The following is a 10715-nucleotide window of genomic DNA, read 5'->3' as shown; positions in this document are numbered from 1 at the left end:
TTAATTGGAGATAAGAGTCTCCTGTCTGAGTTAACTTTGAACTGAAATACTCAGATCTCTGCCTCCTGAGTAGCTAGGATTACAGGCATGAGCCACCAGTTGTCTGATGATCTATTGAAGACTTTTAGCTCATGGCTCCCTGACTTTACCTCATCATTATTTCTTTGTTAATTATTGGAAGTTTCCATATGCACATAAAAGATGCTTGACTGTCATTTCTTAATTATCTCCTCCATCCTTTCTAAACAGTCGCCTCTCATAATGATTCATACCCTAATAGACTTGATGCTTACCATTATTATTATTATTATTATTATTAATTTTTTTTTGCACCAGTACTGTGGCTTGAACGTAGGACCACTTTACACTCTTGTTTAACTAAGCTTTCTCCTCTCAAGGCTGAAACTCTATCACTTGAGCCACACTTCCACTTTCGGCTTTTTTGCTGGTTAATTGGAGATAAGAGTCTTATGGATTTTTCCTGGCTGGGCTGGCTTTGAACCCTGACCCTCAGATCTCAGCCTCCTGAGTAGCTAGGATTACAGGCATGAGCTACGGCTACCACCATGTAGAAAACATGGCCAAAATCCTAATTTTAAGCAGTCAGCTCTGTCTCCCTAATTTCATTTTCCTGTAGCACTTCCTGTAACAGTGTGACCCCAATCATTCTGTAGCCCTAGCAGAACCTTCAATGTACCCCAATAATTCTGTAGCCCTAGCAGAACTCTTAGTCTACTCCTGCAGGTGAATGGATTAGGAAAAGGCATCTGTAAAGGTGGTGGAGCCCCTAGCCCGGCAGCATGGCTTGCTGGGGCCCCAGATCTCAGTGCCGACTTCCCTGGGAGCTGGACCTTTTTGGACAGGTAAGCACCAGCTTACCTCATCTGTTTCATCACACCTAAACCGGTCTTCACTCATCTCCTCATGATTTCACTTCCATTTTTTAATCCAGCTTACGTGACTCGATTCATCATCATTATCGTTCGTTTGAACACCTCTTCACTCCCTCGCGCCTTTCTCTCTCTCTGTCTCGATTCGTTGTTCTCTCCTGGCGAAATTCCAGTTCCGGTTAAGTCCTACTCATTTCTTCTCTGTGCCTATCTGCAATTATACATGGCGAAGACAGCACGAATGGTGCTGTCTAGTCTTATTTCAATTCATAGTCATCAGCTTGAGTGGACACCTATTTTGCCCAGCAACTGTGGTGTATGTTTTCTTTTCCCTTTCCTTTTCCTGTCCTTTCCTTTCCTTCCTTCCTTCGTCCTTCCTTCCCTCCCTCCCTCCCTCCCTCTCTCCCTTCCTTCCCCCTCTTTTCTCTCCTTCTCCTCTTCTTTTTCTTAGTAGGGTTTGAACTCTGAGTTCAAACTCTAGAGGGGTGTGTGTGTGTGTGTGTGTGTGTGTGTGTGTGTGTGTGATTAATTGGAGACTGGAGTCTCGGGAACTTTCCTGCCCAGGCTGGTTTGTACGAGGATCCTCAGATCTTAGCCTCCTTGAATAACTTGGATTATAGGCCTAAGGCACTGGAGCCCCTGGCCCCAATCCTTTTTTGCTCTACTTATTTTTTTCCAGGCAAGGTCTTATGTTTCTATCCCGTGGCCAGTCTGACGGCCATTCTCCTGTTTACGCCTCTGCTGTAACCGGGGTGAACCACGATGCCTGACTTAGTTCTTTTTTTTTTGGGGGGGGTCCGGTCGTGGGGCTTGAACTCTGGGCCAGGGCGCTGTCCCTCAGCTCTTCAGCTCAAGGCTAGTGCTCTACCACTTGAGCCACAGTGCCACTTCCGGATTTTTTCTTTTCTCCTTATGTGGTGCTGAGGAATCGAACCCAGGGCCTCAGGCATGCAAGGCAAGCGCTCTACCACTGAGCCACCTTCCCAGCCCCTGACTTAGTTCTTGAAATGGGATCTCACTAACTTTTTTGCCCCCCTAGCTTCGAACCATGATCCTTTTAATTTCACCCTCCTGAGTAGCTGGGATTACAGGCATGGTCCATGTTGCCCAACATTCCCTTTTCTTCTTTAGTTACTGCTCTTTCTATTTTCTTTTATTTTAATTTTTAATGCTCTTTCTATTTTCTGTCATTGGAAAAATCCTTGAGTATGTTTGAGACCTCCCTGACTGTGGCCAGTCTGTCCCAGAAACCCCAGTCTGCTCTTCCACCAGTATCGCCTAATCTGGCGATCACATCACATTGACAGCTTTTTCTCACCTTAGCTTGTTGGATTATTAGAGCCATTTAGCAAAGTGGGTTGGTCCTTGGGAGGGTTTTTAATTTTGCTTAGTGTCTAGGTACCATGTTTCTGTTTTCCTTTTACATTTTTTACAGATCGGCTTTTCTTCTCCTGGCTCTTTCTGCATCTCTACTTTCTATTCATTAGGCCGCCCTGATTGACGTCAGTTCTTTGGTTTCTTTTTTTCTTTCTTTTTAAACTTTTCTCTATCTTGTTTTTTGTATATATTTTTTATTGTAAAGATACTGTACAGAGGGGTTACAGTTACATGAGAAAGGTAATGAGTCCATTTCCTATCAAGTATTGTTACTTCCTCCTTTGTTTTTCTTCCGTTTCTTTTCTATTTCTCCCTGTCTGATCATATCCAGTCTCATGTCTTCAAGCAGTTATTTGTCCGTTAATAATTCCTAGATTTATATCTTCAATGTAGGCCTTCCAAAGAATGTCAGATTTTTATTCCTTCTCCTCTCATTCCCTGGTACTGGAGATTGAACTCAGATCTCATACTTGCCAGGGGAGAGCTTCCAATTTGAACCAAACCCTCAGTAATTTGGCTTTTTCTTTTTTTTTTTTTGGTTGTGGGGCCTGAACTAACTCTGGGCCTGGGCGCTGTCCTTCACCTCTTCAGCTCAAGGCTAGTGTTCTACCACTTAAGCCACAGCGCCACTTCCAGCTTTTTCTGCTTATGTGGTGCTGAGGAATCAAACCCAGGGCTTCATGCATGCAAGGCAAGCACTCTACCACTGAGCCACCTTCCCAGCCCTGGTAATTTGGCTTTTAGTTTTCTCATAGGGTTTTGTGATAACTTTGCCTGATCTAGCCTAGAATTGGGATCCTCCTACCTCTCCCCCTCTCAATTAGCTGGGATTACAGGCTTGAAGTACCACACTTGGATGGATTTGTATTGGCTAATTCCCTGTTGAAAATCTCCACTGAGATATAAAATGAGCATTTCAAATTGAGCAAGCTCAATTTTAACACTTGGTATGTATCTTTGCTTACCAAATCTCTCTCTCTCTCTCTCTCTCTCCCTCTCTCTGAATGTGTGTGTGCATGCACATGCTGGTCCTTGGGCTTGAACTCAGGGCTTAGGTGCTGTCTCTGAATTTTTTTTTTTGCTCAAGGCTAATGCTCTACCACTTGAGCTACAGCTCCACTTCCCTTCCATCTCTTATTGAAGATAAGTGTCTTGTGGGCTTTCCTTCCTGAACTGGCTTTGAACCTCAATTCTCGGATCTCAGCCTCCTGAGTAGCTAAGATTTCAGGAGTGAGCCACTGGCACCCAACCAGGCCTGCTATTTGTATGGCCTTCCTGATCTATATTGTGACAATTCCCTCTTAGCAGTTGGTTAGTTCTCCAACCTTGAGGATATTGATGGATCATGTTCTTATGTCATCAAGAATGTCTGTGGGTGATGCCTTTACTTCCCAGTGACCTCAGAAGCTCCAGCATGGGCTCTCATTGTTTATGTTGTTATAGCCTCTGAAATGGTCTCTGCGGTTTTACCCCATGCTCCATCCAGTCTGTTTTGCACACAGCAGCCCAGTTCTGAATAGCCCAGTCAGGTCACTTTCCTGCTCCTAACCTTGCCTTGCATTCACAGATTACGCAGATAAAAACCCTCTTCCCTCCCAAAGCCTCCGAAGATCTGGCTCCTTGTTTTCCCCAGTCTGAGTTACTCCCTGGCCTCCTCTTCTATCACCTTCCCTCTCCCTTGTTAGTTACATTGCTTCTCCACACTCACCAGAACATCAGGACCCTGTACGTGTCATCCTATGCCTCACCTTGTTCTTCCACCAGACATTTACCTGGCTCATGCTCTTACTTCCTCCAAGTGTCAGTGAAGCCTGCTCAGGATAGCTTGTCATCACCATGATCATCATCTCCATCATCATCATCATCATCATCATCATCATCATCATTATCATCATCACCATCATCATCATCACCATCATCATCATCATCATCATCATCATCATCATCATGTGTGTGTGTGTGTGTGTGTGTGTGCTAGTTCTGGGGTTTGAACTCAGGGCCTGGACACTGTCCCTGAGCTTCCCTCTACCCTGCTCAAGATTATTAGCACTCTAGGGGCTGGGAAGGTAGTTCAGTGGTACAGTGCTTGCCTTGCATGCATGAGGCCCTGGGTTCCAGTCCTCAGCACCACACAAGCAGAAAAAGCCAGAAGTGGCGCCATGGTTCAAGTGGTAGAGCACTAGTCTTGAGCCGAAGAGTTCAAGGACAGCGCCCAGGCCTAGAGTTCAGGAACCACGATGGACAGAAAAAAAAAGATTAGCACTCTGTCACTTGGGCCACAGCTCCACTTCCAGCTTTTTGGTGCTTAATTTGAGATGAAAGTCTCATGGATTTTCCTGCCTTGGCTAGCTTCAAACTTTGATCCTCAGCTCTCAGCCTCCTGAATAGTTAGTGAAGTAAGGAGACTGGGTTCATGCTTCCCCTGGATAATTAACCCATGATTTCCCCTGATGGTTTGCTTTTCTATTAAGTTTTAGTGTCCTCATTTGGTTTGTTCATGTATAATACTTTTGTTGGCTTTGGTTCTATACAGACTGTGTGGTTTTGGTCCACATAAGCTTTGTGCTAGCTGCATTTGCAGCTGCTGGTCTTTGAGACAAGAGTCTACCAGCATTCCCCCAGCTCTCCAATAAAGACTCAGACATTGGCCTTTTAAGTGGTGGCTTCTCTGTTTCTCATGACTATTATCTTGTTTGATATCTGACTTAGTTCGCAAGAATGTAAGCTCTATCAGAGCGGGGCTTTTAAAACAATTTGTTTTGTGTTGTTTTACTCACTGCTGGGTCTCCAAGTGCTTAGAAAAATTCTGGACTCGAGTAGCTTTTTGTTGAATAGACATTTAATTGAAGATAAGGAAGAATTAGTCAGCATTGCCTCTTTCTTTTTTTGGGGGGGGGTTCTGGTCGTGGGCCTGAACTCTGGGCCTGGGCACTGTCCCTTAGCTCTTCAGCTCAAGGCTAACGCTCTACCACTTGAGCCACAGCGCCACTTCCGGCTTTTTTTTCCTCCTTATGTGGTGCTGAGGAATCGAACCCAGGGTCTCGTGCATGCAAGGCAAGTGCTCTACCAACTGAGCTACCTTCCCAGCCCAGCATTCCCTTTTTCTGCCTAGTGTTATGAGCTTTAAGTTCTACCCATGCAACTTTGGTTAGGTTATTTCATCTGTTTCTGTCTTTGCAAAAGAAGACTATGTGAGTTCTTAGTGTTGGTTTGTGGATGAAGGGAGATAATATATTTGTAGATTAGACATGCAGGGATAAATAATGTGGCATATATACGCAAGTCTTCATCTCAACATTATCACTATCTTCTGTTTGCGTATGATTTCCCTACTATTGCATCCTTTTAGTTTTTTTTTAATTAAGAACTTATTATTTTAATGTCAGTCATGGGGCTTGAACTCTGGGCCTGGACACTGTCCCTCAGCTCTTCAGCTCAACGCGAGCACTCTACCATTTGAGCCACAGCGCCACTTCCAGTTTGCTGGTGATTTATTGGAGATAAGAGTCTCATGGACTTTCTTGCCTGGGAAAGATCTCAGCCTCCTGAGTAGCTAGGCGTGAGCCACCAGCGCCTGGCAAAAACTTAATTTTTTATTTTATGCCAGTCCTGGGTCTTGAACTCAGGGCCTAGGCTCTATCTCTGAGCTTCTTTTTTGCTCAAGGCAGATACTCTACCATTTGAGCGGCAGCTCCACTTCTGGCTTTTGTGAGGGTAGCTTTACTAGAGCTAAGAGTCTCAGACACTTTCCTACCTGAGCTGGCTTCAAACCGTGATCCTCAGATCTCAGCCTCTTGAGTAGCTAGGATTTCAGGCTGATCCACCGTGCCTGGATCTCCTAGGTTCTTCAACAGTACAATATACATTCGCTTATAGGGATCTGCACCTTGCTGTTGGTTCAATTTGTGCTTTTGTGTTTTGTTGTTTGGGACAGGGCTCACTCTGTAGCGGGGGCTGGCTTCTAACTTGTGATCTTCCTGCCTCTACCTCCTGAGTGATTTGATTACAGATGTGCACCATCACAACTAGCCCAGCTACATGATTTGAGGCAATGCATTTACACTTAATTTACTTCACTGACACTTCCTGTGCAGAGTCAGGGTGCAGATTGAATATATTTTGCCCTTGCAAATTGGTCAGTAAGTCATCACCCTTCCTTATGACAGGACAAGGATATAGGACACACGGTTGCAAGATGAACAGACCCAGGTGGCGGAGACAGCAGGTGTGTGTGGTTCATGCTCAAGTCTTTCTAAACTGGTTAGCCTGGGCAATCACAGCCTCCAATCCAGTTCTTACTTTACCTCATCAAGATCCTCCTCTTCTTCCTCCTCTTCCTCCCCCTCCTCCTTTTTTTCTTTTAGCAGAGATTGTAATTTTTAGTTTCCTTTTATAGTTTCTGTCTTTCTGTAGTCTCTTTCCATTGATTTTTTTTTCTGTTCTTTTTTAAACTTCCTGTCTGGAATGTGGAAGAACACAGGAACATACATTCCTCCTTTCTTTGTTTTTCTTCAACTTGAAAACACTGTTGGGCTAGGCACCAGTGGCTCACGCCTATAATCCTAGCTACTCAGGAGGCTGAGATCTGAGGACGGCGGTTCAAAGTCAGCAAGGGCAGGGAAGTCTGGGAGACTCATTAATTTCCAATTAACCATCAGAAAACTGGAAGTGGAGCTGTGGCTCACAGTGGTAGATCACTAGCCTTGAGCATAAAGAGGGCCTCGGTCCTGGATTCAAGCCCCACAACTGACAAAAAAAGAAGAAAAAAAAGGAGTCTGTCGGCTCTGCTATAGTTGTGATTACCTCATCTCCAGCCAGGGCTTCCTCATTGTTTAGGGGCTGGGGTGTTACATCCAGAGCAGCAAATCTACTTTCTGCACTCTTTGTGAGCTTCCGGCAAGGAAATCAGTATTATTTTTGGATGACTGGGTCAACGGCATGAAGTTGTCTAAACGGACCTGTGTTAACCTAGTGTTCTTTTGAGACAACCTCAGCCAGCACTTATGCAATTCCAAGGCTACCCCCCACCGGCCTGCGTGTTCAATGTCACCCACCACTCCTTCTTTAGCATGGCTGCCGAAGACATCCCCTCTTCTCGTTTCAGAAGGAACTCCGGGAATCCCTTAGAGGACAGAAATGAGTGTTAGAATCCTACTCTAAACACATGAGCTCATCATTTTAGCATCCTGCAGAAGAGCCAGTGGAATTCTGCCAACATTTCACACTGACCAGGAAAACTTTCAACATTGTCTATTTCCTTTCTCCAGCATGGAGTTAATGACATGGTGGAAAAGACCACCCTCGACCTAGTCATGGTCTGAATTCTAAGGAAGTGAACATGATAAAGTAAAACAATTAGGCAGAGAGAAACAAAGTGAATATGATTTTCATGTTGTTATTTTATTTTCGTTTCCAGTACTGGAGTTGGATCTCAGGGCCTCGCACTTGCTTGGCTGGTACTCTACCACTTGAGCCACATCTCCAGCCAGGTTTTATTTTGCCGATTATTTTGAAGATAGTCTTGCTAATGGTTCTGCTCAAATTGCCTCAAACTCAGTCTTCCAAATCTTGGCTTCCTGACTAGCTACAATCATAGGTGCTAGTCAGTGGTGTCTGCCTTCAAAGATTTTTTTTTTTTCTGCTAAGCAAAAGTGTTGAGATCAAATGGTAACATAATTCTGGGAGCTCATAAAGGACTTTCCAATTGTGGACTGTGACATACTTTGTTATCTATTTTGTAGCATAGCATGGTACAATTTTGGAAGGAAGTGAATGCGGTTGCTAATTAGTTTGAATTTATCCAGTGTATGAAAGAAAAAACTTTTTCCTGGGTATTTTGATTGCCTAGAGTTAGTGTCCTACCTCCTGTCGGAATGAAATTGAACTGACAGTAGTTTTTCTTCGAATGTAGGAAGAACTTGTTAACTTCTCCCCCTGGAATCCGTCATCTTCTCTTTGTGTAATTCTTAAGTGTCCAGCCTCATTGTGTTTTCCACATTCATTTCACTCTTGAATATAAATGAAAAAAAAATAGAAATGGAAGAGTGTGTGTGTGTGTGTGTGTGTGTGTGTGTGTGTGCATCTGTGTTTGTGTCTGTGTGTGTGTATTAGGGCTTGAACTAAAGTCCTAGTAGGCTCTGTCCTTAAGCTTGTTGGCTCAAGGCTAGAGCTCTACCACTTGAGCCCCAGCTCCACTTTCAGCTTTTTGGTGGTTAATTGGCCATCAGAGTCTCATGGACTGTTCTGTCCTGGCTAGTTTAGAACCTTAATCCTCAGGTCTCAGCTTCCTGTGTAGCTAAGATTATAGGCATGAGCCACTGGCACCCGGCAAAAAAATGGAATTTTTAAAGCTAGTTTATTCTATCACTTACTGTTCTTTTTAAAAAAAATGTAACATTTATTTTGTGACAGTACTGGGGCTTGAACTCAGGACTCACACTCTCAACTTGGCTTTATCAAGGCTGGTGCTCTAACACTTGAGCCACACGGCCACTCCTGGCTTTGTACTGGTTAATTGGAGATAAGAGTCTCTTGGATTTGTCTGCCCAGGCTGGCTTTAAACCATGATCCTCGGATCTATGGTTCCTGGGTAGTTAGGATTACAGGCATGAACCACTGGCACCGAGCTATTTTTAAATCATTAAATGGTTACACAAAAGAATTATAATTTAACATGTCTATTTATGTGTACAGTGTCTCTCGATCAGACTCATCCCTTCTATCATTCTTCTTCTACCCCCTTACTCCTCCATCACCAATCACAAGTTTCCCACTTCTTTGTTCATATATGTGCATCCACTGTTGTGACTGTATTTGTCTATGGCCATCTATTCTTTAAAGAGGGATTCTCAAAGCAAATTTCTCAGCCTCCTATTCCAGCAGCATCTGAGCCAGTAATGACACTTGCAGATTCTTAAGGCCATGCCCATCCAACGAATCTGGCATTGGGTTTGGTGAGAAGCAACACATGCATTTTAACAATGTCCTCAGGTGATTGCTCTGCATTCAACATTGAGAATCTCAGTGCTGTAAGGCTTGGGGCAGATCGTGATGATGGGTCTGGACAGCCTCCCACTGATACCTGGCAGACGCCTTCAGAACAGGTTTTCAAGAAGCTGGGGACACTGGTATTTGCTTCAATGCTAAAGATCGGTTTACTTTGCTGGGTGTGAGCAGGACAGGAAGAAAGACTCTTGACTTGTGAGTCCTACCGGCCAGTCAAATGACCTAAGGAACTTAAAAAGGGTTTTTTCTTTTCCTTTCTTTCTTTTTTAAAAAATCATTTTATTGTAAAGATGTTGTACAGAGGGGTGACAGTTACATGACTAAGGTAATGAGTATATTTCTTTTTGTTTTTTTTTTGTATATTTCTTTTTGATCATCTTCCTTCCTTCCTTCCTTTCTTTCTTCCTTCCTTCCTTCCTTCCTTCCTTTCTTTCTTTCTTTCTTTCTTTCTTTCTTTCTTTCTTTCGTTCTTTCTTTCTTTCTCTCTCTCTCTTTCTTTCTTTCTTTTCTCTCTCTCTCCCTCTCTTTTTCTCTCTCTTTCTTTTCTTTCTTTCTGTTTGTGCCACTCCTAGAGCCTGAACTCAGGGCCTGCATGCTAGCCTTGAGCGTTTGTGCTCAAGGCTAGCACTCTACCACTTGAGCCATGGCTCCCCATCCAGCTTTTTGGTTGTTCATTAGAGATAGGTCTTATGGACTGTTGTGGCTTTCAACTGACATCCTCAAATCTCAGCCTCCTAAATAGCTAGGGTGATAAGCATGAACCATAAGTGCTCTATTATTTTAGAAAATAATATTTTGATGAACATTTTTTTCTTTCCCTTTTTATTTCTCAGGTAGGTAGTGAATATTTCCTATTAGCTAGACATTATGGAATTCTAAACAAGACAGATAAAGACCTATTTCCCACTCATGGAGTTTACATTTTATATGGAGAAAAAGAAAATAAACGAGGAAAGCTAAACCCTCAAGTTAATGAGACTGTCGCTTTTGTAACTAAGTACATAAACACATACTGTTATGAAGATACTGCCTTCAAAGCAGAACCCTGGGCAGCCTGCTTCACCGGCTGCCATCTGAACTGAGAATTGATGGATAGACTTTTCGTTGTGACAACACCAGGGCAGATGGATGAGTCCTTTGAGACACATATGCCAGCGGTGGAATGCTGCTACCCGACATCTACACACATCTTGTTATTGAGCATTTCCTCTGTGCCAGACTGCTGAGCCTGCTCTCTCTCTCTCTCTCTCTCTCTCTCTCTCTCCCTCCCTCTCTTCTTTCCTTCCTTCCTTCCTCCCTCCCTCCCTTCCTTCTTTCCTCCCTCTTTCCTTTTTCTTTCTTCCCTCCCTCTTTCCTTTCTCTTTCTTTCTTTCTTTCTTTCTTTCTTTCTTTCTTTCTTTCTTTCTTTCTTTCTTTCTTTCTTTCTTTCTTTCTTTCTTTCTT

Source organism: Dipodomys ordii, unplaced genomic scaffold (genome assembly GCF_000151885.1).
Source record: "Dipodomys ordii isolate 6190 unplaced genomic scaffold, Dord_2.0 Scaffold42, whole genome shotgun sequence".
Lineage (NCBI taxonomy): Eukaryota > Metazoa > Chordata > Mammalia > Rodentia > Heteromyidae > Dipodomys > Dipodomys ordii.
This window is presented reverse-complemented; position numbering follows the sequence as displayed.